Here is a 27,039-nt window from a genome sequence, read left to right on the forward strand (position 1 = left end):
GGAAACGCAAAAAAAAATCTGTTTGATTTTTGTTTAGACTGAATAGAAAAATGTTAAATCTGGCAGACATTGACTTTAAGATAGTGGGGTCTGATGTGTAATGGATCTGGGTCTCCATCAGTTTAATGTTTCTCTGCTATTATGAAGGAGGAAAAGATCGGAATGGTACCATCTTACCCAGTACATTTTTGGAAAGTAGCAGGATATTAAGAAAAGTGCAGACTTTGAAATAAATAAGTGCTGCAATTAACCACAGTCTTGGGGCATAACCCTCTTTTACAAGTATAATTACGACCCTGGTTGCATCATTTCTTACCGGAGTACAGTTTATGTGACGGTAACCACCATGACGTATATAGGCATTTGCATGCAGTTGTATCCATAACTTCAGGTTGGAGTATGAATATTGATGTTAATGACAAGTTCCGTCCACACTCAAAGTGTGCTTTGTGTAATGACTCTTTGCAAGGCATATGCTAGGCTCCGCTAAAATGTAGCCATATGTACAGTATATACTCGAGTATAAGCCGACCCCCCCTTAATTTTGCCACAAAAAACTGGGTAAACTTAATGACTCGAGTATAAGCCTAGTGTGGAAAATGCAGCAGGTACTGCTACATTTCAAAAATAAAAAGATACCAATAAAAGTAAAATTAATTGAGACATCAGTAGGTTAAGTGTTTTTGAATATCCATATTGAATCAGGAGCCCCATATAATGCTCCATACAGTTTATGATGGCCCCATAAGATGCTCCATACAAAATACGCCCCATATAATGCTCCATACAGTTTATGATGGCCCCATAAGATGCTCCATACAAAATACGCCCCATATAATGCTCCATACAGTTTATGATGAGCTCTATAAGATGCTCCATATTAAAATATGCCCCATATAATGCTGCACAAATGTTGATGATGACCCCATAAGATGATCCATACAGACATTTGCCCCATACAATGCTGTGCAAATGCGGATTATGGCCCTATAAGATGCTCCATAGACACATTTGCCCCGTATAATGCTCCACAAATGTGGATTAAGGCCCCATAAGATGCTCCATAGAGATATTTGCCCCATATAATGCTGCACATGGCCCCATAAGATGTTCCATACAGATATTTGCCCCATATAATGCTGCACATGGCCCCATACAGATATTTGTCCCATATAATGCTGCACATGGCCCCATAAGATGCTCCATACAGATAATTGCCCCCATATAACGCTGCACATCGCCCCATAAGATGCTCCATACAGACATATGCCCCATATGCTGTTGCTGCGATTAAAAAAATCACTTACCTCTCAGGCCCCCCGGCACTTGCTATATTCACCTGCTCCGCGTTCCACCGCCGACCGCCGCTGTGTCTTCCCGTCTTCTGCACCGACGTTCAGGCACACAAATCGTGTCATTGCGCCCTCTGACCTGAGCGTCACTGCAGAGGATGCAGCGGTGCCGACGGTGGAACGGGGAGCAGGTGAATATCACGCACTGCGTTATACTCACCTGCTCCTGTCGCTGCACGTCTGTTCCCCGGCGCCTGCAGCTTCTTCCTGTAGTAAGCGGTCACATGGTACCGCTCATTACAGTAATGAATATGCGGCTCCACCCCTATGGGAGTGGGGTCCATATTCATTACTGTAATGAGCGGTAACATGTGACCGCTCACTACAGGAAGAAGCTGCCGGCGAAAAGACGTGCAGGGACCGCCCCAAGAGCAGGTGAGTATTATTACACAGCTCCGCCTCCCCTGCCGACCCCTGGGTATGACTCGAGTGTAAGCCGAGAGGGGCAATTTCAGCCTAAAAAAGTGGGCTGAAAATCTCGGCTTATACTCGAGTATATACGGTATATGATTTATATAGGCCAAACCAGCCAATTGCAGCAAGATTTGCAGCAAGATTTGCCTACCAAATTACATTATATTTTCTGTGTACGGTCATCGGAAATGTTTGTACAATATCTTATGAATTCAGGTATTGGAAATAATTAGAATCACTTATGTGATTTTAAGGTTAAATCTACCTACACTTCAGATTGTTAGTGTTATCACAGTTCTCGAAGTTTGATGTTACACTCCTCATCCTGTATAACCACTTGTCTGACATTGTTCGCTAGTTTCGAGTTGTGATTGCAACGTTCATTGTTTAACGGGGATATCTGGGATTTAAAGAAAAAGGCATGTATTTGGTAACAGAGGCAACTACCTATCTGTTGTACGTGGCCCGCTCATTGACCGCTCCTACTAGAGATTTTGCTACTCCCTGTGAACAGAGCAGCAGTTTGTCTTCCTGTTGACAGGGCGGGACTACTGGTATCATGGTGATTGACATCTGTTTCTCTGTCTAATTCAATCTGTATGACACCAGAAGTCCCGCCCTGTCAGCAGGTAGATAAACTGCTGCTCTGATGACAGGTAGCTGAATCTCTGGCAGGAGCGGTCAATGAACGGTGCCGGGTACAACAGATGGGTAGTTACCTCTGTTAGCAACTACATGCCTTATAAAAGTCCCGAATATCCCCTTTAAATGATTGTTTGCTTGTGTAAATGGACTCTTAGATTCGAAGTACCTTGTTCTTGAGGTGATAAGCTTCTGACAGGTGTCTTGCCTCTTTCTACTGAAAATACATGCATGCCTTGAAAAAGTATTCATATCCCGTGAACTTTTTCATGTTATACTCACAAGCTTAAATGTATTTTATTTGGGTTTTATGTGATATATCAATACAAAGTAGCACATATTTGTGAAGTGTAAAGGAAACTAGACATGGTTTTCTAATTATTTTAAAAAGATAAATTTGAAAATTGTGATTTGCAGTTGTATTCAGCCCCCTGAGTCAATACACTGTGTAGGACCACCTTTCTCTGCAATTACTGCTACTTGCTACTTTTTGTTAGTAGATCACATAAAGTTCCAATAAAATAGTTGTTTGTGGGTGGCGGTTCATGGGGCATGAATACTTTTCCATGGCACTGTATGTGTACAGGCGGCTGAGATGGTGCTCTGGGTCTAACCTGATGCATCCAGCTGTACAGTTATGGCAGGAGGCTTATGATTTTGACCCTTTATAGTGCTAGTATATTGTGCAGATGCATTACCTTAGCCCCACGCTGAAAGCATCGGAGTGCGGTTTTGTTTCATGCAGTTATCGTTGTTCCATAGCTGCTGCATCTCTTTAGAGACTCTAGAAGTAGTCCAGTTTATTGGATCAAGCTCCGAATTGTGTGCGCTTTATCCTAAGTTGTGAAATAAAGTGTTTTCTATGCATTAAAGTCAAGCAAAAAGAACAAGCATCGAAACTGTTTTTTTTTGAGAGTACAGGGAGTAAGAAGAAAGGAAAGAGATTATTAGCTAATATGACTTTGTATTGTGAAGTGAAATTTGACTTCTCTTTTAATATTGCATGATCCCCAGACAGCCGTGCAGAAGAGAACAGACAGGCTGGAATGTTAATGCGTAGCGGCGCTATTCAAACACCTGGCACAGTATCGCTGAGCTGAGGAAAAATGGCAGCTCGGCGTTCATTCATGTTCCTACCACATGGAGCTTGAAAGACAAATGGCAATCACTGAGAAGTTGGGGTGGAAGTAATGTGACCAGATGAAGTATTTTGAAAGTGATGAAAAGGAAAAATATTTTGCCAGAAGCTGTATGGTGAAGACGAAATGTAACCTTAAGGCCTAGAAAACAGACGACGAGTGTCTGACTTCACTGACTGTCTTCATTGCCCCCAGTTAGTAAAAATGCCAGCACTCAGCGTGTGGTGCAGCTTCACAACAGCCACTCTTTGAGGTCTTTGCTGGCTCAAATAACTCCTGAACTCCACAACGTACTTTTTACTTCTGACATTTAAATGTCAGGTGTGAAGAGAGAGCTCTGACAATGTATCGCTTGTTCTTCACATTTTCTCTCCTTTCCTTTTTGTCGGGTGGTTGGTCTTAGGCTACTTTCAGACATAGCGCATTTTTGAGCGCTATTTTGCGGGCGCTTTTCAAAAATGCGCAATGTCATTTTCGTCTGCCGGCAAAGTGAATGAGAAATTCACTTTGCCGTTCAGACACACCGCAAAAAAACGCGGCGCTTTTGTCTGCAAACACGCCGGCGTAAAAAGAATTGACATGTCAATTCTTTATGCAGCGGCGTGTCTGCGTATCCCCCTAGGGCCCCATATTACCTTCCACACACAGCGCCTTTGTCCTGGGTGTCGGCGTCTTTGTACGGAGGGGTTGACACCCAGGACCGGACGTGACGTCGGACAGGAAGAGGGAAGCCCCCGCCCCCCAGAGAAGCAGCATGGCGTCCTTAAACGTGGGGCTGCTGATCGATTTGGGGTGTGTGTGTGTGTGTGCGCGTCCCCATGCGACGCTAGTGCCACCATTGTGCTAAGTCGCCGTATGGGACTACTACTCCCATCCGGTATTAGGATGGGAGAGTTGTCCCTGTGTCCGGCGACTTAGCACAATTGTAAAGTTACACAAAACACCTACACACAATACACATACATGACACACAGTACAGTACATACAACACATAACATAGAGTATATACTCACCAACAGCACACTTGTAGGCGAAGCCCTCGATCCTCCAGGAAAAAATCCAAAAATAATAAACCAAATTCATACTCCCTGTCCGCAGAATCCATAAAACGAGTGTCCCACGCCGATCCCCTGCTCTCCGGCGATACACTGCCAGGAGCGAAGCTCCTAGCAGTGTATCGCGTACTGTCCCGGAGTTCAATGACTCCGGCGTCTCGGTTAACAGCAGTACAGCTGCGTTGAACTTTCCCACGCAGCACTGCCGTTAAGCGAGAGTGCCGGGGTCAATGACCGCTGGTAAACTCGCTCGCGCATGCGCAGTGACACACCAACAGGAACTATGGCTCCTGTCAGTGTGTTTCTGCAGCCGTGGAGAGCAGACATATCTCTGGATGTGTCTGTTCTCCATGGAAAATCTTGATACGTGGCACTTAAATATGTGGCAATTAAATACGTGACACGTGGCACTTATACGTGATACGTGTCACTTAAATACGTGGCACTGAAATATGTGGCACGTGGCACTTTGATACGTGGCACGTGGCACTTTGATACGTGGCACGTGGCACTTTGATACGTGGCACGTGGCACTTTGATACGTGGCACTGAAATATGTGGCACGTGGCACTTTGATACGTGGCACGTGGCACTTTGATACGTGGCACGTGGCACTGAAATATGTGGCACGTGGCACTTTGATACGTGGCACGTGGCACTTTGATACGTGGCACTGAAATATGTGGCACGTGGCACTTTGGCACGTGGCACTTTGATACGTGGCACTGAAATATGTGGCACTTTGATACGTGGCACGTGGCACTTTGATACGTGGCACTGAAATATGTGGCACGTGGCACTTTGATACGTGGCACGTGGCACTTTGATACGTGGCACGTGGCACTGAAATATGTGGCACTTTGATACGTGGCACGTGGCACTTTGATACGTGGCACTGAAATACGTGATACGTGGCACTGAAATACGTGGCACTGAAATACGTGATACGTGGCACTTAAATACGTGGCACGTGGCACTGAAATACGTGGCACGTGGCTCTGAAATACGTGGCACTGAAATACGTGGCACTGAAATATGTGGCACTGAAATATGTGGCACTGAAATATGTGGCACTGAAATATGTGGCACTGAAATATGTGGCACTGAAATACGTGGCACTGAAATACGTGATACGTGGCAAAGAAATACGTGGCACTTAAATACGTGGCACTTAAATACGTGGCACTTAGGCTATGTTCACATTTGCGTTGTGCGCCGCATGCGTCCTTTTTTTGATTGATTTTGGACGCAGCAAAAATGCAACTTGCTGCGTCCTCTGCGGCCGGATGCGTGCGCTGCAGTGACGCATGCGGCGCAAAACGCAAGTGCGACGCATGTCCATGCGCCCCCATGTTAAATATAGGGGCGCATGACGCATGCGGCGCCCGACGCTGCGGCGCAGACCGCAAATGTGAACGTAGACTTAAATAGCTGGATAGAGCTGGATCCGCGGGCTGTGATCTGGCCTACGCTCAGCACTCTGCGGAGCGCTGTCATTCAAAACACGTCCACTCATTTTGGTGTTTAGTCCCAAAATGGAGGATGGAAGAAGAAAAGGGTTGGACAAGGAAATGACATCATTTCTTTTTTTTTTTCCCCCACTGCAGTTAAAGCTTTATTTGTGTCAAACACAGACAATCTGCAGAGAAAACTGCATAAAAAAAACGCACTAAAAACCGCATCAAAAACCGCACCAAAAACGCACCTGCGTTTTCTGCCAAGAGCTGCGGTTTTTGTCCTGAAAAAAAAGGATTGAAATCAGGATCGTGTGAACATACCCTTACCGTACAGGGTTACGAGGGGGGGCGTCTGACTGACGCCTGCCCTAGTAACCTGGGGTTAGTGACAGTGGGGTTAGTAAACCCCAGCTGATGTCTGTTCCGCTTGCTGAGGCGTCTTTGGCTCAAGGCCATTGCAGCTGGCAGAATCGACATGATGTTAACTCCAGTGTGTATTGTATTCCGAGTCATAAAGACAGGAAATGACCTCAATGACTCTTTTTTTTTCCCCCTTTTTTTTTTTTTCAAACAAACTTTATTTTCAGTACACAATGCTGAAAAAAACGCAGCTGCAAAAAACGCAGCAAAAAACGCAGCAAAAAACGCAGTGTGTGAAAGCAGCTGCGTTTTTTGCCTGCGTAAAAAAACGCAGGTAAAGCAGCAGCAAAATACGCGCGCGTAAAAATACGCAGCAAATATGCTGTGTGAATGTAGCCTAAAAGTAGTAATCATTGGTATCATGTTTAACATATGTTTCAGCTGGCAAACATAGGAAGTCTCTAAAGATTTGTGTGTATAGGTTTTGTATTGGATGGATGTGTATCTATGTGCTGTGAGTATAGATGTATACTTCTGCCTATATCTGTGTACACCTGGTCATCACACCTAGAGGAGCTTGTTGGCTAGCCCTTTCCACAATTATGGCCAATGATGGAGTTGGGCTTCTTTATACCACGTTCACACATCAGATACTTAGCGATATCATTTGTAATAAGTAAAATCCATGTTACAAATCTACAGCATTTCCATGGAAGATAGTGAATGCAATGGGTTTTTTTTTTGTTACAATTTTTAATGGATTGGGTTTAAAACCTATACATTAACATTGTACTGTATAGCCACAAAGTTGGAAGCATCCAATTGTCAAGAATGGCTTTGTATGCCATGCTATAACATTAATACTAGCCTTAGTGGGCCAAGTCCAACTCATGCCGACCTGCCCCATACTGATATTGCCATTGTCCCTCTTCCACCGAATTTACAGTGGGCCCTGTGGCCTTGATTCAGTAAGTTAATTAGCGGGCGCACCCAACTTAATGAATTTATCAGAGGCATGCGCCTCGTCGGAAGTTTTCTTCCAATCAGGAACCATCACTTTTGATTGACTTGTCAGGCGGCTGTTAGCCCGCTCTTTCTCCTCCCCAACTTGCCCACTTTGACTTAGCTGGCTGAAAGTGGCGTTAGAATGCCAAAGTCAAAATTTGCGACTTTTCAAAATCTTTTTTGCCAGAGTTCTAGTCCACACGCTTGAATTAAACTAGTCCTGTGATTTGTCCATCCTGCTGGCAGACATGATTGTGTCATCGCTTTAGAGAACACATTTCCAGTGTGCTTCCCGCCACCCCTAGCGGGCGCTTGGTATTGTTCATGGTGATGTCGTCATGTGGCGGTAGTCTGCTCTGAGGATTCCGGCACCGTTCTTGTGCGGAGTCCGGTTCTCGGCTCTGAGTGATGCAGCTGTAGATGCGTGGTGTAGAGATGTGCACACTTCCGCCAGCTACATGTCTTTCACTCACTGAATGTATAGCGTGGTGACATATAATCCTTGCGCGTGATTGATATGTTTATCTCATTAATTTCCAGAGATTGTGTTGTCCCTAGACATGTGACCCCTGCGTGTCCGTGATTGACCTTTGCTCGGCGGCATCCCAAAATGGAGCATTTATTTCCACTAATTGGGGATGCCACCAGATAATGTCAGCTTTCTACAGTAGCATGTAGAAAGTATGTGCTGCGGTAATTCATTTACCTAGGAATAATGCATGAATCTAGCAGTGTAATTCCACGGGGAGTGGTAATGCATGGCCGCCGTGCTCCGCTTCTGCTGTGTATACAAATATGAGAGGCTGTCTAATTTTGTGGCAACTGCGAGAAACAATTCTTGTCCCACTGCGTATTAGAGATTGACTTCTCAATCAGCTCATGAAATAAAGTGCCTGTGCCTTTTTCAGCGCTGGTCTTCTCAGCGTTTGCCATAAACATCATGGTGAGAAATTGTGCAGCATGCAATCAATACGATCGCAAGCTTTCAATGGTCTTTGTTTGGAGAGGCAAAGCCACCTTGTGGGGGTACAAGTAGCACTCGAAACGGTGCATGGAGTTCACATGTAGATCTCAGGGATTTATCAACTCCTACTATGGTGTTTTTTACTTGTCCATAATGACAGCCCGATGAATCCCACTCACATGAGGGTTATATCGGGCTGTCACCATAATAACCGAATGATCTTGATTAGCATACAGACTTTTTCTCTTACACACACTTGTTTTTAAGAATGATTTTGTACTTTTTTTTTTTTTTTTTGTTAAATTTTAAGTTTCCACTCAAGTTAGAGCTGCTCCACTGACTCTGGAACAATTTTTATTTTTCCTCGATGCCCCTCCGTTCCAAATTTTTGCCAACACTGTAATAAACATGCTAATTTTTCCTTCAGCCAACTGGGCGTATACCGCAAGTGTTTGAAATTCTGTGATAATTGTCTCATTGGTTGAAGAAAGGAAAATTTTCCTCTTTATTAGAGTTGAGCCAATTTTCTTAATTCAGTTCCAATTACTATCGGTAGCGAATATTGTATTTGCAATATTCGCCGAACACAGCCAAACTTCATTGGAGTCAATGGGAGTAGAAATGCCCGAATATGTTCGGAATCCATCATGAAACACATATTCGGCACGAATAGGGCACCAATATGGCATATTCAGATTCGGCGACCAATTCCGAACATATTTACTTAACTGTAATCTTTATTTCCGGGCACATAAGTTTGGAAAGCATTTCAGTGAGAATTAAAGGAGTTTAAATTAAAATCGCGATGCCAATCGGACCGGACCACTCCTGGGTGAGTATAATCTAACCTCTTTTTCTTATCTTTCAGGTTACATCGGGGGCTTAGCTACAGCATTATAGAATGCTGTAGATAAGCCCCTGATGCCGGTGGCTTTTGCTCATATGCGATTTTTGGGGTGACAGACTCCCTTCAACCCAAACCTGGTACAGTCGGATGGTTTAGCTAGCTTAAATGTTCATTGGAGCCTTTAGGGAGAATTCACACTCTGCAGACTTTTTGCAGTAATTTTTGCAACTAAAAATCGATTCCTTTCATCTGAATAGGTTTGTTTCAGAGGAATAAGGGTATGTGCATGCGTTGCGGATTTGGCCCTGTGTATCTGCAACAGTTTTCCATGCGGTGTACAGTACCTTGTAAACCTATGGAAAACCAAATCCGCTGTGCCCATGCTGTGGAAAATTCAGAGCAGAAATGCAGCGGTTTATTTTCTGCAGCATGTCAATTCTTTGTGCAGATTCCACAGCGTTTTACACCTATTCCATTATAGCAAAACACAAATGAAATCCGCACAAAATCTGCACAAAATCCGCCGGGAATCCCCAGGTAAAACACAGGTCATTTTAACTGCGAATTCTGCAGAATCTGCACGGAAAAATCCGCAATGGAATCCGCAACGTGTGCACATACCCTAAGACAAAAACTGCAGAAAATATGCAAGGTTTGGCTGGAGAAGGTGTAAAAAAAACTGTAAAGCCAGCTGTAATTCCATAAGGGTGGGTTCACAAAGAGATATTTTTAACATTAAAAAACTATTTGAATGTAGCTTGAACAAGCTAAGAAAAAGCCCAGTTTGACTGTTGAACAAAAATCTGCACCAAAAACCCATGCATAAAAAATCAGCGTTTTGTAGACTTTTCAGCAAAAAAATGAATATGGCTTATTATTTTGAGACCAGCGATTTCTAAAACCATTTAACATGGATCCACTTTAAAGTCCGCATCAAAAACCTCTCCAAGTGCTCTCTGAGTACTCCTTGATGTGGAACTTGAAGTAGGTCTGCTTCATAACCCATGCAAAAATCCTGTGTGAACATATCTTTTGGGTTAATTTTGATTGTTTTGGCCATCAATAAATTGCTTTTGAAATGGCTGGTCTCTGAATTTTAGTTCTGATGTTTGTAAAGATATCACTTAAGTTACATTTACACAGTTACATAATGAGTACAGTTGTAAAAAACAATCTGCATCCAGGAAGTTCAGCTTAGAGATGGGAAAGAATTACAGGACAGCCATAATGTCTTATAACCTCTGCCATGGAGAGCAAGCTTACCATCCTTATCCAAAGTGTCGATCCTCTGGATCCACATCCACAAGAATTTTATATACATACCTTTTTTTTTTCTGTCAGCAATCAATACTTCTCACTGTGACCAACTCTAAAGGCCGCGTCACACACAGCGACGCTGCAGCGATACAGACAACGATGCTGATCGCTGCAGCGTCGCTGTTTTGTCGCTGTGTGGTCGCTGGGGAGCTGTCACACAGACAGCTCTCTCCAGCGACCAACGATCAGGGGAACGACTTCGGCATCATTGAAACTGTCTTCAACGATGCCGAAGTCCCCCTGCAGCACCCGGGTAACCAGGGTAAACATCAGGTTACTAAGCGCAGGGCCGCGCTTAGTAACCAGATGTTTACCCTGGTTACCAAAAAAAGCAAACAGCACATACTCACCATCTGATGTCCGTCAGGTCCCTTGCCGTCTGCTTCCTGCTCTGACTGAGCGCCGCCGTACAGTGAGAGCAGAGCGCAGCGGTGACGTCACTGCTGTGATCTGCTCTCACTGTACGGCGGCACTCAGTCAGAGCAGGAAGTATGTGCTGTTTGTTTTTTTTGGTAACCAGGGTAAACATCTGGTTACTAAGCGCGGCCCTGCGCTTAGTAACCAGATGTTTACCCTGGTTACCAGTGAAGACATCGCTGGATCGGTGTCACACACACCGATTCAGCGATGCCAGCGGGACCTCAACGACCAAAAAACGGTCCAGGCCATTCCGACACGACCAGCGATCTCGCAGCAGGGGCCTGATCGCTGGTACGTGTCACACATAGCGAGATCGCTACTGAGGTCGCTGTTGCGTCACAAAACTTGTGACTCAGCAGCGATCTCGCTAGCGATCTCGCTATGTGTGACGGGGGCCTTTAAAGTAGACTATTCCGTTGATTAAAGGCACCTGCAGATGACCCTGTTGTCGGTCAGAGTGCGATCCAACAAAACATTGTCAGTATTATTCTATGGGGCCGTGCACATTCCTGATTTTTTTTTTTTCCCTTGGGCTGAGTCTTTGCAAGGAAAAAATCACCGCGTGCAGGATTTGCATCCATTGATCAGATCGCACTCGGCCATGCAAGTAAATGAGTCCATTGAAAAGAAAAAATCAGGGACATCAGTGCGGTATGATTTTCACAGACTGAATGGAGATGATGGAGATTTTTTTTTTCAATCTTCATAACCCAAGAAAATCTGATAGTTCTTATGGTGAAGAAGCATTGTCGCCTCTGGAGCTTACAGATGGAGGGAATGCACCTTATGGGTGGGTCATGAAACGGCTTTTCACCAAATTTTTTGTTGCTGTGGTGCTATTTATTTACTTGCACAAGTTTAATCAAGGACTGACTTAAATTTAATTCTCTTAATCTTTTCCCATTTAGACTTCTAGATTTCTGATAAATTCTTTGGCTTTTAGGTAAACTCCTTTATTTTAGCTAGTTTGACATAACTTACCAGAACATGGATCTCATTCTGCAGTTATTGCCCATGACTGACTAAATACATTTTACTCTCTGAATACAAGGAAAGTCCATCTTATTAGTGTAAATGGAACGTTCTAGACTGTTTAAATTAGTAAGACACCTAGCGGTTCTGTTTTAGTCTACAAGACTTTTTATTGTTTCTCATTTTTAGCACACGTGTTGGGACTGGTGTAACGCTTTAACAGCTTTCAGAAGCGATTTCTGTGCAAACCCTAAATCCTTTGAAAAATGATTGAATGCGATTTTTTTTTTTTCAGCCTCTTAGAATTAAGCACATAGTAGGTAAAATATAAAAAAGTGTAAGATTAGGGTCATGTGAACCAACCTAAAAATGCTAGGAATGTTCCTATAGCTGCTTTTATGGCAAAGCACATTTCCCTCATTGAAGTAGGAAAAGGCGAAGCATCTCAGGACAGCAAAATTGCAAGAGAAGGGCATCGAGGACATAAGAATATGAATTCAGGCTGTGCATATAACCATATACAGTATTTTATTAGTGGGAAAACCTAGTAATTGTGCCGAATTCTGTGTAAGTGTATAAGCATGCGTGCGCTGCTTTCTGCCATACAATTGCCACACAATAAATGTGTAGAAGCTGTTCTAGGTACATGAACTGCAACAATAGAACAATAGAAAAGGCAAACACTGGTTTTAGTTGCAGATTTCATTACAGCTGTGATTTCATCTGTAATGTCATTCTTCATTGCAGCGTGAGAATCCCTATACCTACTGTAAAGGTACAGATATGGTACTACCGCTATATACTGACTCACTAAGTACATATGTACACAATCATACTGTCTGAGTGGTATAGTGTACCTTTTATAGCAAAATAATAACTTTGGCACTGAAGAATGAAACGCTCAAAAATTTCTGAACAATTGGTATTTACGGTAATTACCGTATTTTTCAAATTATAAGACATATTATTTTCCCCAAAAAATTTGGGCGTAAAATGGAGGTTTGTCTTATAATCCAAAGGTAGCTTTCAGGGGGGGTGGCTGCGGTGGAGCGGAGTCACAAGAGGCTGGTGGCAGGAGCTGGGTGATGCTGCGGACTCCAGGCTGGGAGGAAGTGGGTGTCTCGACGGTGCAAGGCAGCGGACCCTGGGTTCTCATAAGATTTCCCTGCTGTGGTCTTCGGGAAAATGGCCGCCAGAGGTAGCGCACACGCAGATTGAGGTTTCTGGAGATGAGATCTCAATCTGAGAATGTACCCCCTCTGGCAGCCATTTTCCCTTAGCACACCGCAAGGAAATGGATAGCAGGGAACTCTGCTCACCGCAAACATCTTACCCCGGGTTTGCTGCCTTGCACCATCGGGACACCCCCTCCCAGCATGGGGCCCGCATCATCGCCCACTCCGGCCACGCTCTACCGTCACTGCCGCCCCCTGTTAGCTACCTTAAAATCCAACTATAAGACACGCCACCATTTTATTTAAAAAAAAAAAAAAAAAACGTTTCTCCTATTTTCCTCCCCAAAACTTAAAGTGCATGTTATGGTCCTGTGCATCTTATAGTTCTCAAAATATGATAAACTCTGACCAAGGAGATCCCACTAAATATCACTTGTTCAGCAATTTTTTGAGAATTTCATTCTTCAGTGCCGAAGTTATTTTACTATTTTGACACCGTTCATTCTTCTGGGCCCTCACGGTTTAGCAGATCATCTACCTTAGCATGTGCCTTCATGGCAGTTATGGTGGTGGACTAGGAGCGGCTGGAGAGCTGACTGTTTCCCTTTTAAACCCCACTGCACTGGCACACATTGCGCTGTGAAGACCTGGTGGCATACTGCACATTGGTTTGCTCTGACATAATACAAATATATTTGCAAACCAATGTTGCTGTGGTGAAATATGTAAAAAGAAAAAACTTAGGCGGAAAAAAATTTGGTGCAGCTTCTGTTTTTTTGTGAACAATTGACAGTTGCTTGGCTTTTTAAGGCTACGTTCACATTTGCGGTGTGCGCCGCAGCGTCGCCGCCGCAACGCACAGCGCAAATGTGAACACATGCACAACGCTGCTTTTTGCGCCGCATGCGTCCTTTTTTCCATTGAATTTGGACGCAGCAAAAATGCAACTTGCTGCGTCCTCCGCGCCCCGACGCGGGCGCCGCAGGGACGCATGCGGCGCAAAAAGCAAGTGCACCGCATGTCCATGCGCCCCCATGTTAAATATAGGGGCGCATGATGCATGCGGCGCCGCTGCGGCGCCCGACGCTGCGGCGCTAGCCGCAAATGTGAACGTAGCCTAAGGGATTCTCTCAAGTTCTTATCTAGTAAATACTGCAAAGTGCTTGTAAAAGCGAGCATCTTAGCTTTTTCTTATATTATATATTATTATTTTTATTCTCTCTATTCTGAAGAAATGAAAAGATTTCTACATCTATAGTGTACAGCTCATTACCGTCAGTTGCCGGCCAGTTACCATCATAAGGAACGTGAACTGGGATACAAACTGGTGTGCATGCAGCATGTAAGTGCGCATTCACACTGGCCACTGAACAGAAAAAAAAAAACAAAGACCTAAAAATAATGATTAAATACCCTGGAGTAAATAAATAAATACCATAGTGCATGAAAATAATATAGGGTACTTAGTTAACTTTTTTATATATTTAAAAAAAAAAAAAAAAATTGCAAAAGCCATCCCTCCATTTCCAATTAGGACCACCTAATTTGGACATGTGAAGAAACAGATGATTGGCCTCGGGGAGACCAAAACATCCAACACCGCGGAGACACCATCACGTGTTTCTCAACGCAGTGATCCAGAACACTGCCCCCATCCCTTATGGGAAATATGCAAATGCATGTAGGATAGCTGCAGAGACACCATCACGTGTTTCTCGACGCAAGCAGTGAATAGCCAGACCTTTCCCCGGGAAGGAACAACCACGGGAAGGGCAGCATCCAATAAAGGAAAACATCCAATACAGGAAAACCACCGCGGTGTTGGATGTTTTGGTCTCCCCGAGGCCAATCATCTGTTCCTTCACAGCCTTTTACTAGGCACTGCTCCTAATAGCCAGATTCCTACTCCACACTGATGAGGGGCAAACACCCCGAAACAGCTGTCTGTGGATGGATACCATGCTTGGCATAGGTGGTTTTCCTGTATTGGATGTTTTCCTTTATTGGATGCTGCCCTTCCCGTGGTTGTTCCTTCCCGGGGAAAGGTCTGGCTATTCACTGCTTGCGTTGAGAAACACGTGATGGTGTCTCCGCAGCTATCCTACATGCATTTGCATATTTCCCATAAGGGATGGGGGCAGTGTTCTGGATCACTGCGTTGAGAAACACGTGATGGTGTCTCCGCGGTGTTGGATGTTTTGGTCTCCCCGAGGCCAATCATCTGTTCCTTCACAGCCTTTTACTAGGCACTGCTCCTAATAGCCAGATTCCTACTCCACACTGATGAGGGGCAAACACCCCGAAACAGCTGTCTGTGGATGGATACCATGCTTGGCATAGGTGGTTTTCCTGTATTGGATGTTTTCCTTTATTGGATGCTGCCCTTCCCGTGGTTGTTCCTTCCCGGGGAAAGGTCTGGCTATTCACTGCTTGCGTCGAGAAACACGTGATGGTGTCTCCGCAGCTATCCTACACACCTAATTTGGACAGTCCTAACTAATATTAAAAGGAACCTGTCACCCACTTTTTTCGTATATAAGCTTCGGCCCCCCATGAGGGGCTTAAGGTACCTTCACACGAAACGACATTATAACGATATCGCTAGCGATCCGTGACGTTGCAGCGTCCTCGCTAGCGATATCGTTTCGTTTGACACGCAGCAGCGATCAGGATCCTGCTGTGATGTCGCTGGTCGCTGAATAAAGTCCAGAACTTTATTTGGTCGTCCGATCGCTGTGTATCGTTGTGTTTGAAAGCAAAAGCAACGATACCAGCGATATTTTACACTGGTAACCAGGGTAAACATCGGGTAACTAAGCGCGGGGCCGCGCTTAGTAACCCGATGTTTACCCTGGTTACTAGCGTAAAATGTAAAAAAAACAAACAGCACATACTCACATTGCGTCCCCTGCAGTCTGCTTCCTCCTCTGACTCAGCGCCGCAAAGTGAAAGTGAAAGCAGCACAGCGGTGACGTCACCGCTCTGCTCTCACTTGTACGGCGCTCAGTCAGTCAGGAAGTGGACGCAGGGGGATGTGAATGTAAGTATGTGCTGTTTGTTTTTTTTAGATTTTACGCTGGTAACCAGGGTAAACATCGGGTTACTAAGCGCGGCCCTGCGCTTAGTTACCCGATGTTTACCCTGGTTACCAGGGGACCTCGGCATAGTTGATCGCTGGAGAGCGGTCTGTGTGACAGCTCTCCAGCGACCAAACAGCGACGCTGCAGCGATCGACATCGTTGTCGCTATCGCTGCAGCGTCGCTTCGTGTGAAGGTACCTTTATCTACAGCATTCTGTAACGCTGTAGATAAGCCCCCCCCCCGATGTATCCTGAAAGATAAGAAAAAGGTTAGATTATACTCGCCCAGGGGCGGTCCGGTCCGATGGGCGACGCAACCCGGTCCAGTCCGGGGCCACCCATCTTCATGTAGACACACAACCATGGGAGACCACATCAATATAATGTCCAGCTCAAAGTGGTGGGATGGCTTTTGCTTGTTTGCTATATTTTCATGCACTATGCTATTTATTTACTGCAGGGTTAATGTTTGTCTTTTTTTTTTTTTACCTACATAAGCAGTGCTTGCCACGAACAGGCTGTATACTTTAGATCCTGCTTGTGACGATGTAAAGCTGTCCAGATCGCTAGATTCTAGCAGCATGGGAGACTGCTCAGTCAGTGGTGCGACCATGCTGCTGGTTTGATCGGTCAGTCTTCAGGAGCGCACCGTCCCAGCGTAGCAGGAGCTGGGAGCGGTGTGCTCATGAAGAATAGACGTTGGGACAACCCATTATATCTTGTGTACAACAGTAAACCAGGAAGCAGAAGCAGAATATGAAAGCAATTTTTTGGCCTTGAATGAGGTGGAGGATGAAGCCTAATGCAGTGTCAATGACCTGTGGGCCAGACAAATACTCGGTGTCAGATGTTAGTTTGGTTTCTGCTGCTTTATCAGTCAGTTTGAGGCTGAAGTCAGCAATAACATTTGGGAAGAAGAGGAGGCATCATTGTGTAACTACGCAGATGCCTGGGAGAGGAAGTGAGAATGCCTCATATCTGTTCTTCAGAATAAGTGACTGACTTTGCAGCTCGGTCGTCTTGTGTTTAGAGGAATTGTTCAGGGGTAGACAGCCATGTGACCTCCAGAAAGGTAGTGTTGGAGCCAACAGGAGAAAAAGTAGCACAGACCTTTTCACTATTTATAGTCATTGGCAGGGGTCACAGACGTTGGACCTTTACCGACCTGACTTTGGTGGCATATCATATTCTTAGACGACCCTTTCTATGCAATATCCATGAGGAGAAAGGATTATTTCTCACTGATTACATTTTTTTTTTTTTTTTTAAGTTTATGCTTCTGTTTGATCTTTTGACAATCTACACAGATTTGCATGTAAACACAAACTCCCAGTTGTTACACAACCTTAATTGTAAACCTCACTAAAATAAGGACTGGCCTACAAAAAATCATGTCAGAACCTATACAAAAACCAAGCAAGCAAACAATATGTATTTATAGAATTAAAGGTATTTAAAAAAAAAAAAAAAAAACAGCCAAAAAACGTCCTACTACTAATGGATACAGAACAGTCAGGCTCACTCAGCCTGTATGAAATGCCGCTAGAAAAATGTAGTTAAGCCCAGTTGTAAATCCCCAAAGACCATTCACAAATATCCAGCACACATACTGTGACTAAACTCATGAGATTTTATACCAGCCTCCTCACATCAATCATGCAAATAATACACCAAATCAAAAACAAATATATAGACAAGTTAAGGTATAAAGTGTGTTAAGCGACTTGAATGTAGTGCTACCAATGGAAAGCATTCTGGAACAGATACATATATAGTAACCACTACTATTAGTAATACTAACTAGTTGCATAGGTCTATTGGAATATACACAATAATCCAGTCATATATAGTAGATCTCACTAATCAACATTATTACACCAAGTGCAACAGTAATACAAAACTGAATAGCTCACCCTGCAACATACTGCTGGAGAGTGACAGACAATGCTCGTTTCGCTGTGACTGCAGCTTCGTCAGGGGGCCTACTCACTGTCATTGAAGATTTTTAGTGTGACACCGTAATCCTTTCTAAAAGCATACATGCTGACGTGGTAAACTGCGGATGTATGCAAGGAAGTGTGTGATCTAATACTGTTGTTGCATCAACATATAAAGAGCCAATCAGATTTTAGCGACATCTAGACAATAGCAGGTAATGAGCGGCTTGTGTACGTAAGACAGTAACACTGATTGCTTGTAATTTGATGATTTTAGAGCATTGTTTTCTTTTTTTTTTTTTTTCCCCATCTAGTTTCTTAGCCTGTATAATTGCTATGCAATCAAAAACACTGTAACTACTTGAAACCATAAAATGAAAGGCAATCATTTAAACAAAAAAAGGGAAATGCGCTCTCATGTAAGCATACTTGAATATTGGAATTATTTTCCTTTCTGTGTTTAATTATAGGTGGCTGGCTAAGCTCGGAATTTCTAAATGTGACCCTGAAATATCAGCCGGGCTTTGTTGTTGTCAAGTACTGGCGTTGAGAGAACTTAGCTGCATTGTGTGTTTCAGTGATAATGGTTTGTGCCAGAATAGCTGTTAATTAGCTACTTTTGTTTGATGTAGGAAAAATGGATCTGTTCTCTTCTCTCCACCAGTTTCCAGATTCAGTTCAGACTTGTATTGTCAAGTGATACTACTTACTCAATCTAGTGCTGATTCGGAAGTACCGGTATGTGCTGGCAATGCTAATGCAGGAAAGCAGCTAGTCTAAGAGACATTTTAAGAATAAAAAAGGAAATACAATTTTATAGGTTTTTTTATGATGTTGACAAGATTTCAACTTTTCTTTAAGCAAGAACTTGCAAACATATGAATGAGTTCAAGGGGTAATCCCGGCTTGGGACAAAAGTCTCCAGTAACTCTGACTACAGACTACGATTACCTGGTAGTCCTGCTGCGAGCTGGTCACATGCCGACTAGTCTCAGCGCTGACTTCTCTCGACTCTTCTATTGAAGTCTAGTCTGCATGTGAAATTGTGCACTGTGTAGCTTGTGTACAGTGCACTGTCACCATTCCACAGTATACTGTCACATAGTGACTGCAGAATTTTAGCCCTGGCTGGGACAACCCCATTAACACTGCCCTTTACATCATGTTCTTTTGATGTCCTCCATGCCATCTTGATTTTTCTCAGATCTCCTGCCTGCTGATTGTGATATTTACATGGTGTAACATGAAGAGGAGAGACTAGATGGCCTTATGGAAAATCTTCTGTATAATACATATGATATTAACCTTGGGGTAAAAGATCAGACTTACCCGTTGGCCGTTTTGAATGTCTCCGTTTGAATAAATTGAACATGTTTTGTAGAAGCATCATTTATTTCTACCCAACGTCTTCTCTAGTACACTTCTGGCCTGTACAGGCTGGGAAATAACTTTATTGCCGTTTTATACATAGGATTGTGTAAAAGCCTTAGTTTTTTTTTTGTACTGTAAATCATGTGCACAAAACCAGGAAAGGAATTATAAAAGTACGGTATACAGAAGTGAAACTTGGCCATGGTGTTTTCAGTGTGCATCACTTTCTGAAGTTTTAGCAGCCATGCCCAAGATGGTGCCAGGGGAGCAATGACACATCCCATTCATTGTTTAGCAGGCGGGGCTCCGTACTTTTACCGTCACTAAAATTGCAATCCGAGGCACAGCCAGTAGTACACATACAGCTGTTCCTCGCTGGACCAGCAGTCTCTACAAACCGCTGTCTGGGACGGTGCTGAGAGTTGTACCCACACAGATCTAATGTGGAAGGCAATCCCTCGCTAAGACAAGGCAGTCTAGTCTGCAGGCGCCATGTTACCGACCAGTGGGAGCTGAGCGATGTATAGATTTGTGAGAAAAGATTCAGTAAAACTTTAACAATCTAATTCTTTGCTCTTTCTGGTCCCATCAGTGGCTGACAGTGTTCTGTGTTCAAGTTTGCATAGAGGGCTAGCTGTCTGTCACTGATAGGACCGCCCACTGGACCAAACAGCCCAGAAAGAGCAGAGGGTTAAATGATGAAAACACAGGTTTGTTTTCCCATAAACTATACTGTATATCATTTTACTCCTCACTGCTTTATAACATGGTGTCTGCCAATTAGCCTGCTTTTTTATAGCCTAATCTAAGGCTAGGCCATTACTTTTAGGGTCCGCTCACCGTGGCGAGCAGCCAGCTTGTATCTAGGACGAGTGCTTATCCCATGTTTCATCATATAGCACTCACTCCAATATTATACTATGGAGCAGTGCTGACTAGGGTTTATTTTCATCTACGATGGGGGAAAAAAATTGCTGCATGCGGTGATTGGCAGCGTATATTGGACGGCATGCACCCATTCAAGTCTATGGGTACGTGTAAAACATCAGACTGCACTCTGATGTCATCTGAGTGCAGTCTGATGTACGCCAGCTCACACAATGGAGAAGTTGGAGAAATTAAGTTCACCATCTTCTCTGCACCTATGATCCGATTCTCGCAGAATTGGATCACAGTAAAATGACACTCCGATCACACTCGCAGGAGAGTTTGCGCCGAGGGTCATTTGCATATAGCATTGGATTCTCGGAGAGAATCATTGGATGCTTTACACTAGTGTGAGTGGCCCTTAAAGAGACGAATAACCCCTTTAAATATATTGGGATGGGTGGTCTCCGGTCATGAATTATCCAAGTTAGAAAATATCTTACTCTAGTTTTGTTCTAGAGACTCCATACTTGCCTTTCTTTGTGAGGTTTGCTCTTTAATGTGTGATCTAGTCTTGTGCAGTCAATTACACGCCTGCATGAGATGTAAGTTTAGCGTATTTGGGGCATATATGGGGTCATGTAAGTGGAGGACCCCCAGAACACTAGCTTTCCCTCACAACTGCTGATGATCTCCATTAGATGCATATTTCTATTCCCAGGCTTCTCATGATTCTGCTATTCTAGTTCTATTGTCCCATCTAACTGCACAGACCTGTCAGTGGAAGCCTCCTGCCGCGGCGGTTAATCGCCTGGACTGACCCTAAATCCAGAAGCCCACTTCCCTTTCATTTCAGTGGATGCACACTGCAGATCACTGGCTGTACGTCTCAGTTCTGTTCAGTAATTAATGTTCTCTATTGTGGCTACGTAGTGCTGCCATGTGGAGGTAATTCACTTGCAGCAATTCCCAGCTCTGGATCGCTCGATTTCAGCAGGTAGCCTTTCACACATTTCTTTATCTTTCCACAGCCCCTTCTGTACTATCATGTAGGTTAAGTACATCTCCGAGGGATCTTCATGTAGCATTTTAACAAAGCTGAAGCGCTCTTCATAATTGATGTAGTCTCAGGAGGAGATACACCCTGCAGGATTGTAATGGCTAATGTGCTTCCCAGCTATAATAAATTTGGTCAGTAACATTTTGTTACAATACTAAAATAAAACGACTGTTTTATGCCTGAACTACTAGCTTCAACGTAAGCATTTTTCTTTTCTTTTTTTTTTTTTTTTTCGACCTGTGCAGGAAAAAAAAAGTTCCCGTGAAGCACTGCATCATTCTTAAGGCCCCGTCTCACATAGCGAGATCGCTAGCGAGATCGCTGCTGAGTCACAAGTTTTGTGACGCAACAGCGACCTCCATAGCGATCTCGCTATGTGTGACACGTACCAGCGATCAGGCCCCTGCTGCGAGATCGCTGGTCGTGTCGGAATGGCCTGGACCTTTTTTTGGTCGTTGAGGCCCCGCTGACATCGCTGAATCGGTGTGTGTGACACCGATCCAGCGATGTCTTCACTGGTAACCAGGGTAAACATCGGGTTACTAAGCGCAGGGCCGCGCTTAGTAACCCGATGTTTACCCTGGTTACCAGCGTAAATGTAAAAAAAAACAAACACTACATACTCGCCTTCTGATGTCCGTCAGGTCCCTTGATGTCCGTCAGGTCCCTTGCCGTCTGCTTCCTGCTCTGACTGAGTGCCGGCCGTACAGTGAGAAGTGAGAGCACAGCAGTGACGTCACCGCTGCGCTCTGCTCTCAGTGTACGGCCGGATCTCAGTCAGAGCAGGAAGCAGACGGCAAGGGACCTGGACACCGAAAGGCGAGTATGTACTGTTTGTTTTTTTTGGTAACCAGGGTAAACATCGGGTTACTAAGCGCGGCCCTGCGCTTAGTAACCCGATGTTTACCCTGGTTACCCGGGTGCTGCAGGGGGACTTCGGCATCGTTGAAGACAGTTTCAACGATGCCGAAGTCGTTCCCCTGATCGTTGGTCGCTGGAGAGAGCTGTCTGTGTGACAGCTCCCCAGCGACCACACAACGACTTACCAACGATCACGGCCAGGTCATATCGCTGGTCGTGATCGTTGGTAAATCGCTTAGTGAGACGGGGCCTTTAGTGATTTATTTGAGCATATACTATTATTTGTATAATAAGGTCTATTACCTTTGACTTTTTATATACCTGCAATTTGCATATAATAAATATGCGCTGGGCCCTATAACACTGTAAGCATAAAATACTAAAAACCTTGCTGGTATAAGTGAGAAACTAGATTCTTATAGAAATTCAGAGATTTGTATGCGGCCGGGATCACACGTGAGAAATACGTCCGAGTCTCGCATGTTAACACCCGGCACTGCTGCCGTCACTCAGGAGCGGAGCATGCGGCTGCATAGCAATACATGGCGCCGCACGCTCTGCTCCTGAATGCAGACGGCAGTGCCGGGTGTTAACATGCGAGACTAGGCCGTATTTCTCACGTGTGATCCCGGCCTTATAGGCGGATTTCCAGCCGCTGGAATAGGCTAGACTGCACAGTAGCTGAGCAGGGCCACAGCACTGAATCGGCAAGGGTTAATAGAAGCCATAGACATTGGAGCCTACTGATTATAATGTGATGGAATTGTAACGGAGTAAAAAGATTGCCAGACCAGGCCAGTCTTCACTTTGCACCCTGCGTCCTGGGCCCCTTCTTGTGCTTTCCAGACACACGCCTTACATTGTACCAGAAAGTAACATGAATGGGTCTAGAAGAACAACGCACTTCCTGAGTGCCAGGCCAAGGCTGTAAGAGCAGGAGTGCAGTGCAAAACTTTCTGCCAACTTGGAAATCTGCAACTGTTAGGAATAATGTAATTTTACGCACACCATTGAAAGAGTTCCCCATGTTCTTTGCTTTTGCTGCCATCTAGTTAAAGCACCAGAGACTTTGGGTGGAAGGCAATCTAAAAAGTGTCCTGACAAAGCTGAGCGGTGAACTTTGCGCATCAGTCCCGTCCGCAGTACCGTGTCCATATAGAGCGGGGCAGGAGCCGCCTACTATTTATGAGCATCAGTCTGTACTGTAGATCAGACCACGTGCTGCTCTAGCACGGCAAACGTGGGTCTTATGTAGCCGACTGAACTAATGTCAGTTTGTTGTAGATTCTGTTGCTAGCCCCATGGATGTACAGGGTAGCCCACCTCCAATGCCAGTACCACGCTCTTAGTTGCAGGCAGTAGCCACTTCCTCTCTTTTTTGCAACCTGATGTTGCCCCTGGATCATCGTTCCAGTTTTATTTTGCCTTCCAGTTCTTTCTGTGCACATTGTGCCAGAAAATGGAGTTCTCCCTGGAGCATTGAATCGTGATTGTGGAAGACTGTGCACAATGGATCGATTGATGAAACGCAAGAGGTCTGTGCCAAGTGCCCAGGAACAAAACCTCCAGCTAAACGTTGGGTTCGGAGATGGCCTCAAAATGGCTCTGTCACAAACGTGAAGAAACTGAGGCCTTTATCGGTCAGAATGGCATACTGCTTATTTGTAGACTGTCAATTCTTTCAGTGTTTTTGCAGCGTTTTTACCCATTCAAATTGTAAAAAATCCAAATAAAAGACATTTTACAGAAAAATCTTCTTCAGATACTGTGCGTGCGCACATAGTCTTAGCAGCCGTCATCCAATCTGGAAAGTTCTGGCTCCGTTTTCAGGAGTACCTATTCTGTCTAATGCTAGCCCCCCCCCGTCAAAAAATGAAATAAAGGGGGGGTCTCATGGCATTACAGATCTTAGGAATATTGTTGTTATCAGATATGCACATTGGGCTTTAATTTAGGGTTCAATCTCAGGTCAGTTTAAATGTCCATGGTGAGCTATTTTTAGAAGCTCTGGTTTTAACTGGCGCTTTTGGCGCCCATTTCAACTGATTTTTATTGGTGGTTATGGTTGTTGGGCAGATTTATTCTGCTATATATTTGCCGGCTTTTACCAGGGAACATCATTCCGCTGGAGCAGTGAAGAAAAGAAGAGTCCTTTCCATGATGGAAGATTTACTTCAGCAGCTGATCTCCAGAGCCGGCGCTGAGGGCGGGGTTGACTGGCTGAGGAGCTGCCTGGCTATAGAACCTTATGCGGTAGCTTCCGAAGCCGTCTCCCCCCCTCCCTTACCGGCATCCCAGCCTGAGTCCTCGCGTCAAGAATCTGCAGAGCCACCGTCTGTCAGCGGAGTTCCAGGCTCTCCGGCGCTGCCGGCAACACAGGAAGGACCGCGCCCGGCTCAGAGGACTAGACGCCGCTCTCAAGCGCCCTCCAGGAAGCCTCGCGGCGCTGCATCCAGGAGATCTCGCAGCCCGGCGCGAGATCTCCCACAGCGTCTTCAGCCGTCGCCAGCCGCGTCATCAGTGAGCGCTGGCAGCTCAGGGGTAAGATGCAGCCGTACAAGCGCTGCGGAAACCCCTCTGTCAGGCGCCCTGTCGGCGATGGCTGCGACCTCCTCCAGCATCCCAGCTCCCGCACCGGACCGCGTGCTCCCGCAGCGTGAGGACTCCATCGGGTCAGGATCAGCTGGCTCGCACCGGCGCTCGCCCAACATGGAGGGCTGGAGCGCTGGCAACGCTTCTGGACGCAGCAGTGACGCCATCAGTAGGGGTGAGAACATTCATGTGCCCCTGTCTGTCTCGCACTCTGATTTCAAAAACATGATCAAGGATGTGGTTTCAGAGACACTGGGGGAGGTTTTTAAATCTCCTTCTCCCACAGTTGTCAGTTTTGACAACAGTCCTGGAATTTCCACATCCTCTACTGTAATTCCTCAGAATCATTTTAAAGAAGCTCTGACTTGTGAGCTTTCTCCCCTTGGTTTTCATCTCAGCTCAGCAACAAAGGAGCTGATTTGGAGTAACCAATACATTGATTTATTTTCTCTGCTTCCTCGCAGGGATCAGCCGGGTAGGTTGGAAAGGCGCGATGAGAGATCTGATTCTGATGACGTTAAGCGTGGTCACATCAGGTCTTTCAACAATTGGATACAGGCCTTTTCAATTTACTCGGCGGTCCTGGGCGAGAAATCACCCAATTTATGTAGTAAATTGTTTCAACACATTGATATAATTTTGGAGGCATACCGCAACTTTGGCGGTTTTGCCTGGATTAATTACGACGAATCCTTTAGGCAAAAGTTAGCTGTTCATCCTGACCTCTCCTGGGGTACGAAGGATGTGGGGCTTTGGATTAATCTGATGCTGCCTCAGAGACAGTCTTCAGCTAAACAGGTGTCATCAGCCCTTCCTAAGAAGGGCGTCTGCTTTGCTTTTAATGACTCTGTCTGTAAGTGGAATACGAACTGCAGATTTCGACATGAGTGTTCATTTTGCGGAAATGCGCACTCTATGTCACGATGCTTTAAAAAGCAGTCCGCTCAGCAAACACTTTCCAAGGACAGTAATGCAAAAAGCCTCGACCCCAGTGAAGCTGGAAAGACTGGTGTACTGGCTAAACAAGTACCCAGATCTTCTGAGCAGTAAATTAATTTTTAACGGGTTTTCTAAAGGTTTTTTTGTGCCTTCTTTTAAAGGGATCGGTTGTAAGTTGTTAAGGAATCTTCCCTCTCTGGCGTTTAATCCCGAAATAGCTAGAGAAAAAATTTTTAGCGAGCTGGAACTTGGTAGGGTCGCAGGTCCTTTTACCTCCCCTCCTTTCCCAAATTTTCGTATTTCTCCGTTAGGTTTAGTACCCAAAAAAGATACGGGATCTTTCCGCCTGATTCACCACCTATCGTACCCCACCGGTTCATCTCTAAATGATGAGGTAGATAAAGACGTCTGTTCTGTTAGCTACTCATCATTTGACTTGGCCATAGACATGCTTAGGACTATGGGTAAGAACGCTCTTATGTCCAAATCGGACATTAAGTCGGCGTTTCGGTTATTACCTATAGATCCTAACGGCTTTAATTCATTAGGCTTTTATTTTGAAAACCATTTTTTCTTTGACAAATGCCTCCCTATGGGCTTTTCCCTGTCTTGTTTTTACTTTGAGAGCTTCTCATCATTTTTGCATTGGATACTGGAATCCAATTCCCCTAATGTCAATATTTTGCATTATCTAGACGATTTTTTGTTTGTAGGCCCCCCTGAATCCTCAATTTGTTTAGATACACTTAATAGTTTTATTAAAATGTGCGAGTATTTTGGTGTTCCCATTGCCCATGAGAAAACCGTTTTTCCTTGTAATTGTATCGAGTTTTTAGGCGTTACGTTAGACTCGGTTAAAATGGAATCCAGACTCCCGCTGGACAAAATTGTAAAATTATCCACTGCACTAAATAATTGTCTTACCAAAAAGAAGGTGATCTTAAAGGATCTTCAATCTTTACTCGGCCTACTAAATTTTGCTTTGCGTATTATTCCATTCGGTCGAGTTTTTTCTAGACGGCTTTATGATGCTACCAAAGGATTAACGTCTCCTACTTCGCATATCAGAATTTCTTCTGAGATGAAGGAGGATGTAAAAATTTGGTTAGAATTTCTTTCAGATTTTAACGGAAAGTCTTGCTGGCAAACTGCTTTTATTTCTGCTGACTCAATCCCCTTCTCTGTTTCAGTGAATTCCACTTTCGGCTGTGGT

General features: G+C 44.6%; 1 protein-coding gene across 12 annotated transcripts in view; it reads left to right on the forward strand.

The window, feature by feature from the left end:
- Window positions 1-27,039, forward strand: part of QKI (QKI, KH domain containing RNA binding) — a 185,123-nt gene that overhangs the window by 89,353 nt on the left and 68,731 nt on the right. The gene's annotated exons all lie outside the window — the stretch shown is intronic.

Source organism: Ranitomeya variabilis, chromosome 2, assembly GCF_051348905.1.
Source record: "Ranitomeya variabilis isolate aRanVar5 chromosome 2, aRanVar5.hap1, whole genome shotgun sequence".
In the NCBI taxonomy this organism is placed as follows: Eukaryota; Metazoa; Chordata; class Amphibia; order Anura; family Dendrobatidae; genus Ranitomeya; species Ranitomeya variabilis.